This window comes from Hylobates moloch, unplaced genomic scaffold (genome assembly GCF_009828535.3).
Source record: "Hylobates moloch isolate HMO894 unplaced genomic scaffold, HMol_V3 SCAFFOLD_10, whole genome shotgun sequence".
NCBI classification, from domain to species: Eukaryota; Metazoa; Chordata; class Mammalia; order Primates; family Hylobatidae; genus Hylobates; species Hylobates moloch.
In genome coordinates, this window is record NW_026652285.1 from 104,993,455 (window position 1) to 105,013,555 (window position 20,101).

General features: G+C 45.3%; 1 protein-coding gene across 5 annotated transcripts in view; it reads right to left on the minus strand.

The window, feature by feature from the left end:
* Positions 1–20,101, minus strand: part of AK8 (adenylate kinase 8) — a 153,590-nt gene that overhangs the window by 32,653 nt on the left and 100,836 nt on the right. The gene's annotated exons all lie outside the window — the stretch shown is intronic.

The window sequence follows — 20,101 nt, forward strand, 5'->3', positions numbered from 1 at the left end:
CACTGAACTGGGCCACTAACTTGGGCAGGGCTGCAGTTTTGATGGCTCTGGGGGCCGTCCCTCACATTGCTGTCCTGATGTCCTCATGGTCTGCCATGTGGCATCACCCAACTTAGATGAAGCCTTTGTTTCTTGGATGTTTCAGTCATCTCCAAAGCATCCATCACTTTCAGTCATCCAATTCTTTATTGCCACCAGTAGAATTACGAGCTCTTGAGCACTTTGGTGGCATCCATTGAAAACAGAAGTGCAACTACAGTTCCCTTCCAGGGTTTTAATCTGGAGAAACAGTCACATGAATACGCAGAGCCACACATACGGCATGTTTATTACAGCACCATTTGCAAAGTGAAAGATAGAAAAAAGTCTAAATGTTCTTCAGCAGGGCTTCCTACTCATCCATATCCTCATCAGTACTTGGTTTGGACAGACTTAATGTTTGACAAGCTGATAGGAACAAAACAATGTACCATTATGATTTAAATTCTTATTTTCCATTTTCTTTTTTTTTTTTTGGTTTATTTTTTTTGAGACAGGGTCTGGCTCTGTTGCCCAGGCTGGAGTGCAATGGTGCGATCTCGGCTCACTGCAACCTCTGCTTCCCAGGTTCAAATGATTCTCTTGCCTCAGCTTCCCAGGTAGCTGGGATTACAGGCCTGTGCCACCATGCCTGGCTAATTTTTTTTTTTCTGCATTTTTAGTAGAGACGGTTTTTTGCCATGTTGCCTAATCTGGTCTCTAACTCCTGAGCTCAAGTGATCCGCCTGCCTCAGCCTCCCAAAGTGCGGGGATTACAGGCATGAGCCACCGCATTTTCCATTTTCTAATGAGGTTTAGCAACTTTTTATGTTTTTTGGCCCTTGTGTTTTTTCTTTTGTGAAATCCATGTTCATGTCTTAAAAAAATAAAACAAAACAGCCTTACTGAGATATAATTCACACACCATAAAATTCACTTATTTACAGTGTACAGTTCCAGCCGGGCATGACAGCGCATGCCTGTAATCCCAGGACTTCGGGAGGCCGAGGTGGGAGGATCGCTTGAGCCCCAGAGTTCAAGACCAGGCTGGGCAAAATGGCAAAACCCTGTCTCCACAAAAAAATACAAAAATTAGCCTGGTGTGGTGGCGTGTTGTAGTCCCAGCTATTACAAAGGCCAAGGTGGGAGGATTGCTTGAAACTGGGAGGTCGAGGCTGCAATGAGCTGTGATCACGCCACTGCACTCCAGCCTGAGGGACACAGTGAGACCTGGTCTCAAAACAAACAAAAAAAAGAAATGTACGATTCCACAGGTTTTAGCATACTACCAGAATTCTATGGTCTTTTCCTGCCTTTTCTGCCCATTTTTATATGAAGCATGCTTTATCTCATTCATTTATAGGGGCTCTTTATAAATTTTGGATACTAACTCTGTTTTGGTTGCAACTAGCCTATCCCAGATTGAGTCTTTTCATTCTTCAGATGAATGCCTTTTGCTGAATAAAAGTTCCCAATTTTAATGTAGTCAAATTTATTTATTTTCTTTTGTTGTTTATGCTCTGTGGGTCTTATTTTAGGAAGACTTCTGTATCCCAAGATCATAAGATAGTTTCATGTATGTTCTTCTACAAGGTTTTAAAGTTTTGTCCTTCACATTTAAGCTTTTAAACTACCTGGAATTGACTGTTACACATATGGGGCAAGTAGCTGTCTAAGGTAATTTTTTCCCACACGGGTACCCAATTGCGCAGCATCATTTATTGGAAAATCCATCTCTTCCCACTGATCTGTGGTGCCACCTCTGTCATTATCAAGTGTCCGTACAAGTGTGAGTGCTTCTGGGCTCTGTGTTCTGTTTCACTGGTTAGTAGATGCAATTTAGTGCTAACACCTCAATGTCCTAATGGTTTTACAATAAATAGATATTTGGGAGGGCAAGTCCTCCCACTTTGTCTTTCTTCGGGAATAACTTGATAAATTTTTTTTTTTTTTTGAGACAGAGTCTCGCTCTGTCGCCCAGGCTGGAGTGCAGTGGCACAATCTCGGCTCACTGCAAGCTCCGCCTCCCAGGTTCACGCCATTCTCCTGCCTCAGCCTCTCCGAGTAGCTGGGACTACAGGCGCCCGCCACCACGCCCGGCTAATTTTTTTGTATTTTTAGTAGAGACGGGGTTTCACCATGGTCTCGATCTCCTGCCCTCGTGATCTGCCCGCCTTGGCCTCCCAAAGTGCTGGGATTACAAGCGTGAGCTGCCGCCCCCGGCTAAATTTTTAACTCTTTGCTCTTCTATGTAAAATGCAGAATGAGCACAGCAAGTTGTATCAAAAACAACCACTACCAACAATTTGGAAATTTTAATTGTGATTCCACTGGATCTATGATCAATTCGGGAATGGGGGACATCCTTATAATATTAGCGTCCCTAACCATGAATGAGACATTGCCTCCCTCTTAGGGATTCTTACATGCATTTAATAAATTTACACAATTTTTCCAATAAAGGGCTTATACATCTTTCATTGTGTTTATTTCAGTGTACACTTTTCTTCTGCTATACGTTGTGAATTCTTTTTTTTTTTTTTGGAGATGGGGTCTTGCTGTGTTGCCCAGGCTGGAGTGCAGTGGAATGATTATAGCTCACTGCAGCCCTGACTCCTGTGCTTAAGTGATCCTCCCGCCTCAGCCTCCCAGTAGCTGAGACTACAGGCTCAAGCTGCTGTGCCTGGCCACTGTTGTTGACTATTATCTGAATTTTACATTTTCCAACTCTCTGTTGCCAAAGAAAGTGTAAATAATTTTTGGGTCTTTAATTATTGATCTTTTAGTTGGTAACCTTGCTAAACTCTTACTAAAACTATTATGTACTCCATAAATTCTTTGGGGCTTTCTTAATGTAGATAATCGTAACACCTGCCAATAATGACTTTTGGTCCTTCCATCTCAAGTCCTAGAGGTTTTATTTACTTTTCTTGTCTTTACTGCACTGTTTAATAATGTTTCATAGGAATGATGATGGGGGAATCCTTGTCTTATGCTTGATTTTAAAGGGCTTGCTTCTAACATTTCACCACTAATACCTATGTTTGCTATAGTTTGGGAAGGTATCTTTTATCAGGTTAAGGAAATCCCCTTCAGTTTATAGCTAAGAATTTTAAAATCATGAATAGATATTTAATTTTATCCAATGCTTTGTCTTCACCTATTGAAATAGCCATATCTCTTTTTCTTTAGTTTCTTATTATGGTGAATTCAAGTAATGGATTTTCTAAAGCTGAATCATCCTTGAATACCCTAATACACAATTGGATTGGATTTGCTAATATTTTGTTTAGGATTTTGGCAACTATATTTATGAATAACATTGGCCTGTAATTTTTCTTGTTTATATTATCTTTGGGTTTCACATTAAGACTTTGTTAATGTTATGAAATGTATTGTGATGTGTTCCCTCTTTTTCTGTTTTCTGAAAAGAGTTTGTTCACAATGGGAATAATCAATTCCTTGACTATTGTGGTAGATTTCACCTGTAAAAGGCATCTGGGCCTAGTGTTTAAGGGAGGGGAACAATTCACTTTTATTATTCAATTTATGTAATAGTTATGGGGCTTTGGATTTTCTATTTCTTTGTCTTTTTTTTTTTTTTTTTTTTTGAGACAGTCTCACTCAGTCGCCCAGGCTGGAGTGCAGTGGCACAATCTTGGCTTCCACCTCCGCCTTCTGGGTTCAAGCAATTCTCATGCCTCAGCCACTCGAGTAGCTGGGATTAGAGGCATGTGCCACCACGCTCAGCTAATTTTGGTATTTTTAGTAGAGACAGGGTTTCGCCATGTTGGCAAATCTGGTCTCAAACTCCTAGCCTCGTGTGTTTGCCCACCTCAGTCTCCCAAAGTGCTGGGATTACAAGCATGAGCCGCTGCACCTGACCTCTATTTCTTCTTATGTCACTATTGATAAGATTTTTTTTCCTATGAATTTATCTGTTTTGTATATGTTTCCAAATGTATTGCCATAAAGTTGTTTGTAATATTTTTCCTATCCTTGTAATCTGTTATATTTATGTTACTATATTTTTTATCAAAATGAGTTTTGTCCTCATTTTCATTTCAAATATGTCAATCTGTTCTTTCCTTTCTTTCTTCCTCCCTTTTTCTCTTCTTCCCTCCCTCCTTCTCTCTCTCTTTCTTTTCTTTTCTTCCTCTCTTTCTTTCGTTTTCTTTAGAGACAGAGTCTTGTTCTGTCACCCAGGCTGGAGTGCAGTGGTGCAACCTTGGCTCACTGCAACCTTCACCTCCCCGGTTCAAGAGATTCTTGTGTCTCAGCCTCTGGAGTAGCTGAGACTACAGCTGCATGCCACCATACCCGGCTAATTTTTGTATTTTTAGTAGAAATGGAGTTTTACCATGTTGGCCAGGCTGGTCTCGAACTCCTGGCCATAAGTGATCTGCCCACCTCGGCCTCCCAAAGTGCTAGGATTACAGGAATGAGCCACTGCACCTGGCCATTCTCTCTTTTTTATTGATCAATATTACTAGAGATTTGTCCGTTTATTAATTTTGCCAAGGAACCCACTTTTGCTCTACTCAAGCTCTGTTTCCTATTCCATTGGTTTCTGTTCTCTCTCCAGCTACTCTCTGAGTTTAGTAATTTTTTAACCTAGGTCAGAGGCTTAGATCATTAATTTTCAACTGTTCTTCTTTTGAGATTTATTTTTCACTGAATACCACTTATGTTCCTTCAATGTGTGACTCCTTTCAATTAAAAAATCAAAGTAGATGATGTTGGAGTGACCCCAGCAAGATGGCTGGCTAGAGGCCTCTAGTGAGCTCTCCCTTCCACAAAGACGGCCAAACAGTGAATAAACAACTAGATTTTAATGAAAATAAATACAGGAGTGAGCCCTGGAGTTCCTCAAAGGAGTAACAGAAGCCCTGGTGAGCACAGAAACTCTGGATAGCCACATAGAAAACAGAAGGAAACAATCCCAGCACTTTGGGAGGCCGAGGCGGGCAGATCACCTGAGGTCAGGAGTTCCAGACCAGCCAACCCAATATGGAGAAACCCTGTCTCTACTAAAAATACAAAATCAATCAGATATGGTGGCACATGCCTGTAATCCCAGCTACTTGGGAGCCTGAGGCAGGAGAATCACTTGCACCCAGGAGGCGGAGTTTGCATGAGCTGAGATTGTGCCACTGCACTCCAGCCTGGGTGACAGAGCGAGACTCTGTCTCAAAAGAAAAAAAAAAAGAAAAGAAAAGAAAAAGGAAGGAAACAACAGGACTCCACTGCCCATCCTCCAGCCAGAGTCAGCCAGGAACCAGGAGGAACGTCTTCTTACAGCGAAAAGGTAGAAAAGAGGATTCCAGCAGCTCCCACCACCCTTTGGACACCTACTCACCACTGGGGTCCTCACAGGCCCTATGCCCATGCAGACAGCTGCCTAGTGTCTACACAGCTATTCTCCCCTAGAGAAGGAGGTGACACAGTACCCTGCCACTGTGGCCAGCCAGCTGCTGTATGACACCATCTTGAAGCTGGAGCTACCGCTGGAGTGTGCCTTGCTCTCGGGGAAAAGTCACAACAAATTTTAAAGAATTGATATCGTATCAAGTATCTTTTCTGACCACAATGGCATAAAAACTAGAAATCAATAACAAGAAGAACTTTTGAAACTGTACAAATACATGGAGATTAAACAACATGCTCCTGAATGACCAATGGGTCAATGAAGAAATTAAGGAGGAAATTAAAAAATGTCTTGAAACAAAGGAAAATAGAAACACACACTCTTCAATTAAGTTTAGCCTAAGGCTGCCACCTTACATATTTTAAGTTTGGCCTAAAGGTTGCTTTATACACAGTAAGCTGTAATCTAACTAGATGTGTAAATAGACTGTAACTTATTTTTGTACCTATCACCAAGTTTTGACCAGCTAAGGCAGCCAACTGTTCAAACGGTATTCAGATAGGGCAAATGCCAAGCTATAATCAATCCAGTTGTTTTTGTACCTCGTTTCCATTTTCTGTATGTCACATCATTTTCCTTTTTCTGTCTACAAATCCACTCCACCCACTTGGCAGCGCTGGTGTCATTCTGAGCCTATTCTGGTTTGAGGGGCTGCCCAATTCATGAATTGTTCTTTGCTTAATTAAAGTCTGCTAAATTTAATTTGTCTAAAGTTTTTCTTTTAACAATCCCAAAGCCTATGGGGTACAGCAAATGCAGTAGTAAAAGGGAAGTTTATAGTAAGAAACACCAACATCAAAAAAAAGTAGGAAGATTTCAAATAACCTAATGATGCATTCCAAGGAACTAGAAAAGCAAAAACTAACTCAATCCCACATTAATATAAGAAAATAAACAATAAAGATCAGAGCAGGCTAGGTGCAATGGCTCATGCCTGCAATCCTATCCTAGCATTTTGAGAGGCCAAGCTGGGTGGATTGCTTGAGCCCAGAAGTTCAAGACCAGCTTAGGCAACATGGTGAAACCCTGTCTCTACTAAAAAATAATTAAAAAAATTATCTGGGTGTGTTGGTGCGCACCTATAGTCCTAGCTACTCAGGAGGCTGTGGTGGGAGGATCACTTGAGCCTGGGAGGTAGAAGTTGCAGTGAGCTGAGACCACGCCACTGCACTCCAGCCTGGGCAACAAAGAAAGGCTCTGTCTCAAAAACACAAAAACAAAAACAAAAAAAACAAGATCAGGGCAGAAATAAATTAAAACTAAAAGAAAAATACAAAGATCAACAAAATGAAGTCAGTTTTTAACAAAATCAATTAGCTTGATTAACAAGAAAAAAAGAGAAAAGACCCAAATAAATAAGCAACAAAAAAGAACACATTACAACTGGTACCACAGATATACAAAGGCTCATTAGAGACTATTATGAGTAACTATGCACCAACAAACTGGAAAATCTAACAGAAATGAATAAATTCCTGGACACATACAACCTACCAAGATTGAACCAGAAGAAATAATAAAACTGAACAAACCAATTATGAGTGACGAGACTGAATCAGTAATAAAAAGTCTTCCATCACAGAAAAGCCCAGGACTTGATGGCTTGCTTCACTGCTGAATTCTACCAGACATTTAAAGAAGAGCTAACTGAAAGTAATGGCCAAAACCACAATTCCTTTTGCACCAACCTAATACCATTTCTTCTCAAACTTTTCTACAAAATAGAAGAGGAGATAATTCATCTAAATGCATTCTATGAGGCCAGCATTACTCTAATACCAAAGCTAGACAAAGATACAGCAAAAAAAAGAAAACTATAGGCCAACATCCTTGATGAACACAGAAGCAAAAATCCTCAACAAAATACTAACAAACTGAATCCAGCAGCACATTAAAAAGATCATTCACCGGCTGGGCGCAGTGGCTCACATCTGTAATCCCAGCACTTTGGGAGGCCAAGGCGGGCGGATTGCCTGAGTTCAGGAGTTTGAGACCAGCCTGGGCAACACGGTGAAACCCAATCTCTACTAAAATACAAAAAATTAGTTGGGCATGGTGGCACACACTTGTAGTCCCAGCTACTCAGGACGCTGAGGCAGGAGAATTGCTTGAACCCGGGAGGCGGAGGTTGTAGTGAGCCAAGATCGTGCCACTGCATTCCAGCCTGGGCAACAGAGCCAGACTCCATTTCAAAAAAAAAAAGGATCATTCACCATAATCATGTGGTGCATCTCATGGATGCAAAGATGGTTCAATATATGCAAATCAATAAATGCAATAGATCATACCAACAGAATGAAAGACAAAAACCATACGATCATCTTAATAGATGCAGAAAAATAATTTGATAAAATTCAACATCCCTTCTTGATAAAAACCCTTAACAAGCTGGGGACAGTGGTGCACACCTGTAGTCCCAGCTACTCGGGAGGCTGAGGTGGGAGGACCACTTGAGCCCTGGAGTTCAAGACCAGCATGGGCAACATAGCAAGATGAAACCCTGTCTCTAAAATAAACAAGCAAAACAACAACAACAAAACCCTCAACAAACAATGTATAGAAGGAGTATATACCTTAACACAATAAAGGTTATATATATGGCAAACTGATATCTAACTTTATACTGAATAGGAAAAAGTTGAAAGCTTTTCCTCTAATAACTGGAATAAAACAAGTATGCCCACTTTCATCGCTCTTATTCAATACATTACTGTAAGTCCTTGCCAGAGCAATTAGACACAAAAAAGAAATAAAGGTTATCCAAATTGGAAAGGAGGAAGTCAAATTATCCCTGTTTGCAGATAGCACGATTTTGCATATAGGAAACCCTAAAATGCTCTACCAAAAAACTCTTTGAACTGATAAACACATTTAATAAAGTTGCAAAAGACAAAATTAACATACAAAAAATTAGTAGCATTTCTATACACCAACAATAAACTGGTGGAAAAAGAAATCAAGAAAGCAATCCCAATTACCATTGGTACAAAAAAATACCCAAGAATAAATTTTCTTTTTGAGACAGGATCTCGCTCTGTCGCCCAAGCTGGAGTGCAGTGGTGTGATCATGGCTAACTGCAGTCTTAACCTCCCAGGTTCAAGCCATCCTCCCACCTCAGCCTCCTGAGTAGCTGGAACAACAAACGTGCTCCAACATGCCTGGCTAATTTATTTTTATTTTTAGTGGAGATGAGATCTCTCTATGTTGCCCAGACTGGTCTCAAACTCCTAGGCTCAAGCAATCCTGCCTTGGCCTCCCAAAGTGTTGGAATTACAGGTGTGATCCACTGTTCCTGGCCTCCTAAGAATAAATTTAACCAAGGAAGTAAAAGGTCTCTACAAGGAAAACTATAAAACACTGGTGAAAGAAATTAAAGAGGTCATACACACAAAAATTGGAAAGACATTCCATGTTCATGGATTGGAAGAATTAATATTGTGAAAGTGACCATACTACCAAAAGCAATCTACAGATTCAACATAATGCCTATCAAAATACCAATGAAATTCTTCACAGAAATAGAAAAAAAAAACCCTAAAATTTATATGAACTATGGAACACTCCAAATAGCCAAAACAATTCTGAGCAAAAAGAACAAAGCTGGAGGGATCAAATATACTACAAAGCTATAGTAACCAAAATAGTATGGTATTGTCATAAAAACAGACACATAGAACTAATGGAACAGAATAGAAATCCATAAATAAGTCCATGTATTTTTGTACATGGACTTATTTTTGTCAAAGGTGTGAAGAACATTCAGTGGAGAAGGGGCAGTCTCTTCAATAAATAGAGCTGGGAAAACTGGATATATCTGCATGCAGAAAAATGAAACTAGATCTCTATCTCTCCTCATAGACAAAAATCAAATCAAAATAGATTGAAGACTTAAACAAAAGGCCCAAACGTATAAAACTACTAAAAGAAAACACGAGGAAACACTTCAGGACATTGGTCTGGGCAAATATCTTTTTGGTAAGAGCTCAAAGGATAGGCAACAAAACCAAAAATAGACAAATGGGGCTTACATCAAGCTAAAAAGCTTCTGCATAGCAAAGGAAACAACAGAGTGAAGAGACAACCTATGGAATCAAAGGAAATATTTGTAAGCTATCCCTCCAGACAGAGATTAGCACTCAGAATACACAGGAACTCAATAGCAAAGCCAATTAAAAAATGGGCAAATGATCTGAATAAACATTTCTCAAAAGAAGATATACGAATGGCCAACAGGCGTATGAAAATAAATGTTCAACATCACAAATATCATGGAAATGCAAATTAAAACCACAATTAGATATCACCTCACCCCAGTTAAAATAGCTACTAGCAAAAATTAAAAAAAAAAAGATGCTGGTGAAGATGTGGAGAAAGTGGAATGCTAGTACATTGCTAGCAGGGCTGTAAATTAGTACAGCTACTTCGCAAAACAGTGTGGAGGTTCTGCAAAAACTAAAAATAGATCTGTCATGTGATCCTGTAATCCCACTGTGGGATGTGTATCAAAAAGAAAGAAACTTAGTATATCTAAGAGATATCTGCATGCCCATGTTTATTGCAGCACTACTCACAATAGCCAAGATATGGAATCAACCTAAGTGTCCATCCACGAATTAATGGATAAAGAAAATGTGGTATATATACACAATGAAGTACTATTCAGCCATAAAAAGAATGAAATTCTGTCATTTACAGTAACATGGATGGAAGTGGAGGTCATTATGGTAAGTGAAATAAGCCAGGCACAGAAAGACAAATATGGCATGTTCTCACTCATATGTGGGAGCTAAAAAAGTTGATCTCATGGAGGTAGAGAGTGGAATGATGGTTACCAGAGGCTGGGAGGGGCTGGGGGAGGTGAAGAGAGGTTGGTTACTGGGTAGGAAAATACAGTTAGAGAGAAGGAATAAGTTCTAGTGTTTGATAGCACAGTAGGGGGACTATGGTTATCAATAATTTATTGCATATTTCAAAATAGCCAGAAGAGATTTGAAATGTTCCCAAAATAAAGAAATGATAGATGATGTTTAAGGTGATGGACATCTTAAATATCCCAATGTGATCATTACACGTTATATGCATGTACCAAAATATCACATGTACCCTCATAAATATGTACCATTATTATCTACCAATAAAAAATCAAAATCATTAACTTTTTAATTTTTTTTTTTTTGAGACGGAATTTTGCTCTTGATGCCCAGGCTGAAGCGCAATGGCGCCATCTCAGCTCATTGCAACCTCCGCCTCCTGGGTTCAAGTGATGCTCCTGCCTCAGTCTCCCAAGTAGCTGGGATTACAGGCATGTGACACCATGCCCGGCTAATTTTGTATTTTTAGTAGAGACAGGGTTCCTCCATGTTTGTCAGGCTGATCTCAAACTCCCGACCTCAGGTGATCTGCCCACCTCAGCCTCCCCAAGTGCTGGGATTACAGGCATGAGCCACCGTGCCAGCCAACTTTTTAATTGTTTATGCCTTTTGGATCAGCAATTCCATTTCTATGAATTTTCCCTAAGGAAATGATCAAAACATATGCAAAAACAAATACAAATGGGTATGTGTGTGTATATTTATGCATGCTAGTTGTTGCATTGTAATAGAAAAAATTAGGAAACACATGTCTGCTAACAGAGGATATTTAATTATATTATAATACATCTGGACAGTCTCATGCTATGCAAACACCTAGTGAGCTATACCTTTATGCAGTGATAGGGAAAGATGTCCATAATATTTTATTTAGTGAAAAAGCAAGTTACAGAAGGATATATGCAAGATTTTATTTGTCGTTAAGAATCTCCATGTTTTAAAACCCACTGGAAAATGAGTCCCAGCCACATCATTGTAAGGGTTCCTTAATTGGTCCAATCATCTACCTATTAGAGTGAGTGCAATACAGTTCCTGCCCGCATGGGGGGAAACAGGCTGGGAGGAGGGCCAGGGGCAAGTAAGTGCTAGGAGGGGAAATGGGAGGGGGCTGAGCAGGCACTGTGGGGAGGGGCAGGGGTTCCCAAGGCAACGTCGAAATCTCCAAATACAGTCGGCCTGACGGAGATAAAAGAGAGGCTGAAGAGACAAAGCTGTCCTGCACAGTCCAGGCACCACCCTGCTCTGCCACTGCCTGGTGGGCATCTTGAGCTCCAGACCCTTAGTCTCTCTGGGCCCCCAGTTTTTTCCGGGTAAGAGACTCGAACTGATGCTCTCTAAGGATTCTTCAAGCTCTGAAATTCTCTGCTGACATTTGCCAGCAGCAAGGTTGACTCGAATCTGAAACCTCTGGGGAAAGTGGCGGCCTCTCCCAGAAGGGAACCCTCTCTGAACACTTTCCCGGGAGGGACCTGAGACTGTGCTGCCTGTCGCCAGCGTCGCAGGCAGGAGGAGCGCAGTCATTATGGGTGGGGTGAGTGCATGGGAGAGGGAGCGAATGAGCAAATGTCCAAGGAAGGGCATAAGAGAAGGGCTCCAGCAAGAATGCAAAGGAAGATTTGTCTAAAATGGCTTTTCAAGGCGGTCATGAGCTTGCCTCTGACCCAGCAAAGCGTGTGGAAAAAACATCGGCAGTGAGGGCTCCCATCTCTCATTTCTCAAAAAGCCAAGCCTTTCAGCGAGGCCACTTGCCATTCCTGGTAGGTAATCAGATCGCCGTTAATTAATAAAGCTGTCAGGTGGCTCGTCCTCTCTGGTCATTAGTATCCTTTCAGAAAGAGAATCCTGCCATCACCGCCTTGTCCGCCCCTCCGCTTGCCAGCAATTAACTTAATGCTATGCAAATGAGAGGCTCTTCTCATCATTAGCTTATAGCCACGAATGTTAATCGCATAATTGGGCCTTCAACAGGGTAATTAGACACGATTTCCTCCATTAGTCTTACAAGGCTAATTATTGTTGAGAGGAGAGGGGGACTGCTCCCAGGGCTCCAGGCGAAGAGGGCATCTGGTTAAAGCGAATTCGGGCGCATCGTCCGCCAGGTAAAAACAGCAGTCGCGATCCATTGTCACAGCCCACTGTCCCCACCCATCGCGGGGACCGGGCTAGGGAGGGAAACGGAACCAGGGGAAGGCCTGGGGGGGTCACACTCGTGCCCCTCGCCTGAGTCCTGGGATGCAGAAAAAGAACGTGGCGTTTAAAAGTGAAAGCGGAAACAAACAGCAGCCCCGCCAGCCCGGGCCCGGAGGCCCAGCCCCGCGCCAAGGGCCACCCCTCGGCGCGCTCAGCTTCCCTGGGCCTCTGCCGCTTCCTCAGTGCCATGAGGACCGCGCTCGATGGCGTCCAGGGGCTTCGGGGTTTGACTTTCATGGCTATGAATCTCAGGATGAAAAAAGAGCCCAGAACACTGGCTGGGGCAGGGGCTGGGGCTGGGGCGGGGGCGGGGGCGGGGGCGAGGGGACACCCAGCCGAGGAGCGGGCTGGGAGCGTGGGGCATGCCCCTCGCCCTGCAGACGCGCCCTGCCCTGGCTGTAACCTAAGCAGCCCGCGTGAGGGTCAGCGGTGACCTCCGGGACTGAATCCGCTAGGAAGCGGGTCCCATTTCAACACAGACCTGGGGCAGCGCGGTGGGCAGCGGGCTGGGCCGAGATCGAGGCCGGGACAAGGCCGGGAAGAGCGGGATGGGTCGGCTCCCCTTCAAGGGGAGCCCTGGGGCGCAGTCTGGGGCGGTCTTGCTCCCTGTTGACCCCCAGCCCCTGGAGTCGGGAACCCAGTGGGCTCTGGAAGCAGGTGCTGAGTGCACGGCGGACCCCCTGGCATGGGGTTACACCTTCTCTCAGGCCCAGCGGGGTGGGCCTCCCCCATCGGGGAGACGCTTCCCCCATCTCATCTCAGTGGGGAGGGAGCAGCTGGTGGCCTCCGCAGCACAGGAGAGGGGAGGGTCTGGCTGAGGAGGGGGGCGCAGGAGGCCTCTGAGAAGCCAGCAGGGCAGCTGTGGACTTAGTGCCAGGGTGTCCTGAAGACTGCACTCAGCGGCTCAGAGCATAGGAGTCCAGGGACCCCATCTCAGTCCGAGTCCATCTCCACTGCCATGATGCGCTGTATGATGAGGGCAAGACACTCAGCCTCTCGGAGCCTCAGTTTCCTCAGCTGAAAGGTTCAGGTGATGCACCCTTTCCTGGTCTTGCTGGAAGGACCAGGAAGGAAGAGATAGGCCAGGTGCACAGCCCAGGGCCTGGCCCTCCCGCCCACAGAAGACAAGAGACTACAGAGGAAGGTGCTACGGCAGATGGTGGTCAGGCTTATACTCCGAGAATTATGTCCCTGTCAACAGAACGGGCCAGGAATCCTGCACATGGCAGCCTTCTCTGGATGTTTTTACGAGATTCTGTTTATGAAAACGTGTCGCCCTCCCTGGATCGTACAATCCTCCATCTTTATATGCTTAACCCCCTACCACAGGTTCTCAATAAGGCCATTAAGGGGTTCTTCATGGACTGAAAGGGAGCCTCTTGTAAAGAAACAAACCCCAAGTATCACTTGATTGAAATGTGAAGGCAGAATGAAGGTAAGCTGGAGAGTACTGGGTCTCCATCCATCTAGAATGTTCCCTAGTGCAATTCCCTTCAAAAGGCTCAAGGCTCCCACCTTGTTATGGCAGTGTGGCTCCATTATGAATGGCCAAGGCCATTGACAAGCAGCATCGTGTGGTGTGAGGTCACCAGAGGGGAAAGGCTAGGACGGAGCTTCCTTTCAGAGCCTGTGTATCAGTCTGTTTTCACGCTGCTAATAAAAACACACCTGAGACTGGGTAATTAATACAGGAAAGAGGATTAATGGACTGACAGTTCCATATGGCTGGGGAGGCCTCACAATCATGGCGTAAGGCAAGGAGGAGCAAGTCACATCTTATATGGATGGCAGGAGACAAAGAGACAGAACTTGTGCAGGGGAACTCCCCCTTAAAAAAACCATCAGATCTCATGAGACTTATTCACTATCACAAGAACAGCATGGGAGAGACCTGCCCCCATGATTCAATTACCTCCCACCAGGTCCTTCCCACAACACGTGGGAATTCAAGATGAGATTTGGGTGGGGACACAGCCAAACCATATCACCCCAGAATGCTCCTGCCACCACCATCAATGAGAGGAGTTGCTCTTCCAGAGCTCGCTGGGTGTTAGACTCTGGTGATTCCCAAATTTTTCTTCCTGAACTACCAGACTCAGAGCCCACTGCCTACTTGATATCCTGTGTAGATGTTGTTAGGGTTGAATTGTGTTCCGGAAAATTCATCTGTGAAGCCCTAACCTCCAGAACCTCAGAAGGTGACTGTATTTGAACACAGGGCCTTTAAAGAGGTGGTTAAGTTAAAAGGGCCCTAAAAGGTGGGCCCCAATCCAATCTGACTGGAGTCCTTATAAGAGGAGGAAACGTGGACACGCAGAGAGGCACCCAGGGCACACGTGCACAGAGACAACCACGTGAGGATGCAGTGAGAGGCCTCAGAAGAAACCAAACCTACTGGCACCTTGATCTTGGGCTTCCAGCCTCCAGGACTCTGAAGAAATAAACTTCTGTTAAGATACCTCATCTGTGGTACATTGCTGTGGCAGCCCCAGCAAACCAGTAGATTTCTAAGAGGCATCTCAAGCTTATCATGCCCAAAACTGAGCTAGTGGTCCCTCCCCAACCCCATTCCTCCAGCCTCCTCCTCTGGTCAGCACAAGGCCAGCCCATTCTTCCTGCTGCCCCAGCAAGCACTGGAGCTCTCGGCAACGCCTCTCTTTCTCACATGTCCTACATCCAGTGTGACAGCAAATCCATGGTACCAATTCTACCTTCAAAAGACTTCTCACCACCTCCACAGCCACCACCCTGCTCCAGGCCTCTGGCACCTCTCACCTGGATTACTGCCAACAGCCCTATACCTGGCCTCCCAGCTGCTACCTTGTCCCCCTGCCTAGCGCCCATTCTCCACCCACTAGGTATCCTTTTACAACATCAGCTGGATCCCATCTGTCATTTGCTCAAGCCCCACACAGTGGCTCCCACATGACTCCAAGGAAAAGCCCAATTCCTTCAGGGTCTATGGTCTCCTGTGACCTCTGACACCTCACCTGCGAGTCTCTCCCTGCTCTATGGCCAATGGCCTCCTTGACGTTGCTCAGAGTTGCCAGGCACATTCCTACCTCAGGGCCTTTGCGCTGTGGTTCCAGGCCTGGACCATTCTTCCCTACATCTGTCCATGGCTCATTCCCTCACTCCATTTAAGCCTCTGCTCAAGCATCACCAGAAAGGCCTTCCCTGATGGCCCTCTATAAACACACCACCCTGTCCTCTCCCTTCCAGATGCCAGTCTTCCCTATTCCCCTTTATCCTGTTTTATTCTCCATAACACACAACATATTATGCATCTGGCGTTTATAGACTTTCTCACTCCAACCAGAATGTAAGACACCTGAAGCCTCTTAGGTTTTGTTTCCTTTTGAGTCCCAAGAACTCAGGTAGTGCCTGCATGCAATCGATGTTCCACAAACATCTGTTGCCTAACTGAATAAAGTCATTGCCATGTTACATGGGAGGAAACCATGGTTCAGAGTGACAAATACCCTGACCAGCATCACACAGCCCATAAATGGCAAAGCCGGGATTGCAACCCAGTTGCCGACTTCAGAACCTCTTTCTTAACCACTGTCGTATTATGCTGCTTCCCATCACGAGAAAAATATGTAAAGTCTTATGGAGGTGCAGGGCAAGGAGAGGCATCAGGGGAGGCTTCCTGGAGCAGGTGGCATTTGAGCTAAGCCTTGTAAAAAGATAAGATTTGTATGAAATCCCATGATGCTCTGAAAGAAGAAACACCATGAGTAAAAACTCTGTTTAGGAAACAGGAAGTAGGTAGGTGTGCTAAGATGTGTGTGGGGGGGGAGGGGGAGAAGGGAGTGGTAGATAGGAAAGAGAGGAAGCATGGGGCCCCCCTCTTCCTTTGGCTTCTGGATGCTCCCCATTTCTCCTGCTCCCCACTCCACCTTCTACTCTGGGAGGAGTTCCTGGCCTGGCAGACCTTTATTGGGTGCATGAAGCCTTTCCCTATGACCTAGAATCCACGCTTCTGAGACAGGCCCAGGAGAGAAAAGGAGGCACAATGCCAGCGACCCTGGACGGACACTGTCTGGTGGCCAGCATGGGGTGGGGGTGGCTCTGACCCTCCTGCTCATGGGGTGTTGGGATTGGTCTGGAATCTCCAGAAATCTCAAAGCCAACAAGGAGGCGATGCCTGGAGTCTTACAATCTCATAAAAAATAAGGCTGCACTTCTATTTGTGGAAGACTTTTCTTAAAAGTTTTTTTATATATTAAATAATTTCTGTGATATTTAAGAAGAAGAGCTTCAAGCTTTTAGACATCTGCCACCTGAATCTGGCAGAGGCTCAAGCTTTTAAAGCACAGTGCCGGGTTCAGCAGTTCAGCACTTTAGTTATGCCTCTAAGGAAGATGGAAAATTGAAGTACACTCTGATGTCTCCCAAAGTCCCCTATGGGTAAAGAAAAACAAATATGATTTCTCCAAGTCATCTTGGTGTCTCTGTCCTCTTGCCTTTCTCTGGGAAATAAATTTAAGTGAACGGTCAGGCATCGCGCCTGCCAAAAATGGGGGCGTCTCCATCAGAGCTCGATTCAAATGCCAACTACCCCGGGCTCTGTTCTGTTAAAGGTCACCTGTCATTCTCCACCCGAGGCATGGAGATTGCTTTGGAGCTCTGATTTCCATGGTGGGGAGGCATGTTTATCTTCTCCAACGTCTTATTCACCACTGGCTTAGGCCGAACTGTCACCGGTTGAGTACAACCCGCTGGGCCCCTAATAAGAGCTTGGAATCCACAGGAGGGAAAGCAATTGAGATGCGCTTTGCCAATGAAGAGTTGTAAACCTTAAAGGTAGGCAAAGAGAAGTCTTTTCAGGAGGGGAAATTTCCTGCCTGTGAAGGTTCTCAGACACTACAGCAGGAAATGGAGAACAGTCATCCCTTTCTCTCCAAAGGACATGTTTACCCAGAATGCTGTGCTGAGAGCAGGGGATGGCAAAGGGACCCTGGAAACCTCTCCCTGACCTCCAAGAGTCAGCAGGAAAGTTGAACCAGCAATGCAGGCTGGACTGGGGGGGCTCTTAGAAAGCTCTTAGGAAAAAATGTGAAGTGGTAAATAAACTGAGTTTCAGTATACTGCAGTGAGACTGTTTGTGTCTGTTTATTTTTATTTACTTTTTTATTTTTTTGAGACAGAGTCTCACTATCACCCACACTGGAGTGCAGTGGTGCAACCTCGGCTCACTGCAATTTCCACCTCCTGGATTCAAGCGATTCTCCTGCCTCAGCCTCCGAAGTAGCTGGAATTACAGGCAGGCACCACCATGCCCGGCTAATTTTTGTATTTTTAGTACAGATGGGGTTTGCCATGTTGGCCAGGCTGGTCTCGAACTACTGACCTCAAGTGATCTGCCCGCCTCAGCCTCCGCCTCCCAAAGTGCTGGGATTACAGGCATGAGCCACTGTGCCTGGCCTCATGTCTGTTTTAAACTAGCAAAATTACTCACCAAGAAAAGACAACACAGAGCCCTTGTTATATGGCATGACCCCATCTCTTCCTCAAGATTCAGCTCCCTGATAGAACAGGGCATCTCTCCATGGCTGCCCGGAAGCTTCTTCCCACCTACCCCAGGTACCATGCAATGCTCCCTCCCAATCCTCGGCTGCCTCTTGGGGATAGCAGAGCCCGTGCCTGTGGTTGCCTAGGCACTCTCTCTGCAGAAATTCACTGTATTTTTATACTCAGAAAAATCCATGAGTCTACAGGCAGAGTTCAAAGGTTATGTACATTTTTTGATGTCACTGCTTCAAAAGGAATTGCTCTTATGCTCTCAAACACAGACAACACACCTGGTAACAAGCTGTCATAAACTAAGTTTTAACCCGAGAAAGCAGCAGTGCCGGCCTCTCCTGCATCTGCCCACATCATCCTCACCGGACTGCCTCTTACACAAACATTGGAAATAAGTGGTAAAATGTCAATGGTCCCCAGGCAGGAAAATAATGGGAGAACTTTCTTTTTTCCACTCCAGTTCTGAGTTTATTTACTGAGAGATGAAAATGCTACAACACCAGGGGTGGTGGGCTGCTGGCCTATCACCACCGTTACTGGCCACAACCTTGGGCTCGAGGCCCAGGGGTGCACCTCCTTCTTAACCGCAGGCCGGATGACCCAGCCACCGCCTCCCTTCTGACCTCAAAGGAGGCTCAGGGAGTGCCCTGCAGGCCTGGGCCGAATTCTGCCCACAGGGTAGCACTCGCTTTTGCTACAATGAAGCACGAGGCCTGCTCTGAGAGTCCCGAGAGTCCCGTCGGTCAGGGTGTGCTGACGCTGAGTGCAAGTGGCTGTGAGAAGGGCGGCGGTGACCAAGCTGGTGTCACAGGAAGGCAGCCTGCTGTGGGGGCGGTGGATCCAAAAGCATGGATGAGGCCGTCCCACAAACAGCTGTGCCAGCAGAGCTCTGAGAGTGCTGTGGGGCTGCCATGCTGCAGGATGGAAGGGCTGGAGGATGCAGGGCCTTTGCTTGAGTTTTAATCTCTTCAAGGCCACCTCCATGAGTGTGCCTCGACCCCAAAAGGTGAAGAGCTCAGAGTTAGGACAGGCCAGTGCCTTCTCATCCCACCCCAGGACAGGGGAAGACGATTCACAGGGCTCTCTTCCCCCAGTTTTGAAGTCATGGCTAAAAACTCTTGATTCCCCTTCATGGGCAATTTACTAAGCCCCCACCAACCACTTCTCTTATCCGGCTTCCACAGGCCACACTTGGGGCCAAGTTCTAGACAACCTGGGACAGCTTCTGTGCTCTGGAGCCTCCAAAATTATTTAAATTAGCCACATTAGACCCCTGGCTCCATGGGGTCTCAGATACGAGTGTGATTTCATCCTTGCCTCCTTGCAAGATCATCCTCCTGCCCCACGTGTCACCTGGTGGATAAGGAACTGCCTTTCTCCAACTCTGCCCCGCAAAGCCAGCCCAGGGGAAGTAGGCTGCTCAGAGGGGCCAGCCACAGCCACAAAATCTTACGACTGGTATTTTGGTGAGGAATTGGGTTGACTGTACTTCTCTCAGAAACTCTGATCTCCACAGAAAGGCACAGAGCCCCCAATATATTAGGAATAAACATGGTCACACGGGTAGAGCCCCTACTGGTGCCAGCTGTGCCCAGTGCCTCCTCACATGATCTCATTGAATCCTCTTACCTAATGTCCCAAATCCCACTGTCCCTGGTTTTCAGTCGAGGAAACTGAGGTGCAGAGAAGCTAAGAACTTGCCCAAGTAGAAGTAGATCAGAGATGAGCTGCTCTGACTCCACACCGGTGTTCCTTGCCCCTGCTGCCTCCCTGGCTACAGACTGAGCCTGACTCTCTATCAAACTCAGATTTCAACTTTGAATCTGTTGACAACATTATCTCAATTGTATAGAGTATTTTCCAATTCATCATTCCCACCCATACATATTTTCCCAGCAAACATGTCCATTAGCCCAGCAAATGGTGGGTGGGGCCACTACTCCATTTGATGGTTAAGGAGACTTGAGGCTTAGAAAGGGTAAGTAGCCGCCTGTAGACCACTTGGCCAGAAGAGCAGTCAAGCAGGGCTGAGGGAAACAGTTGTGAACTATCAGGAAGCTCTGG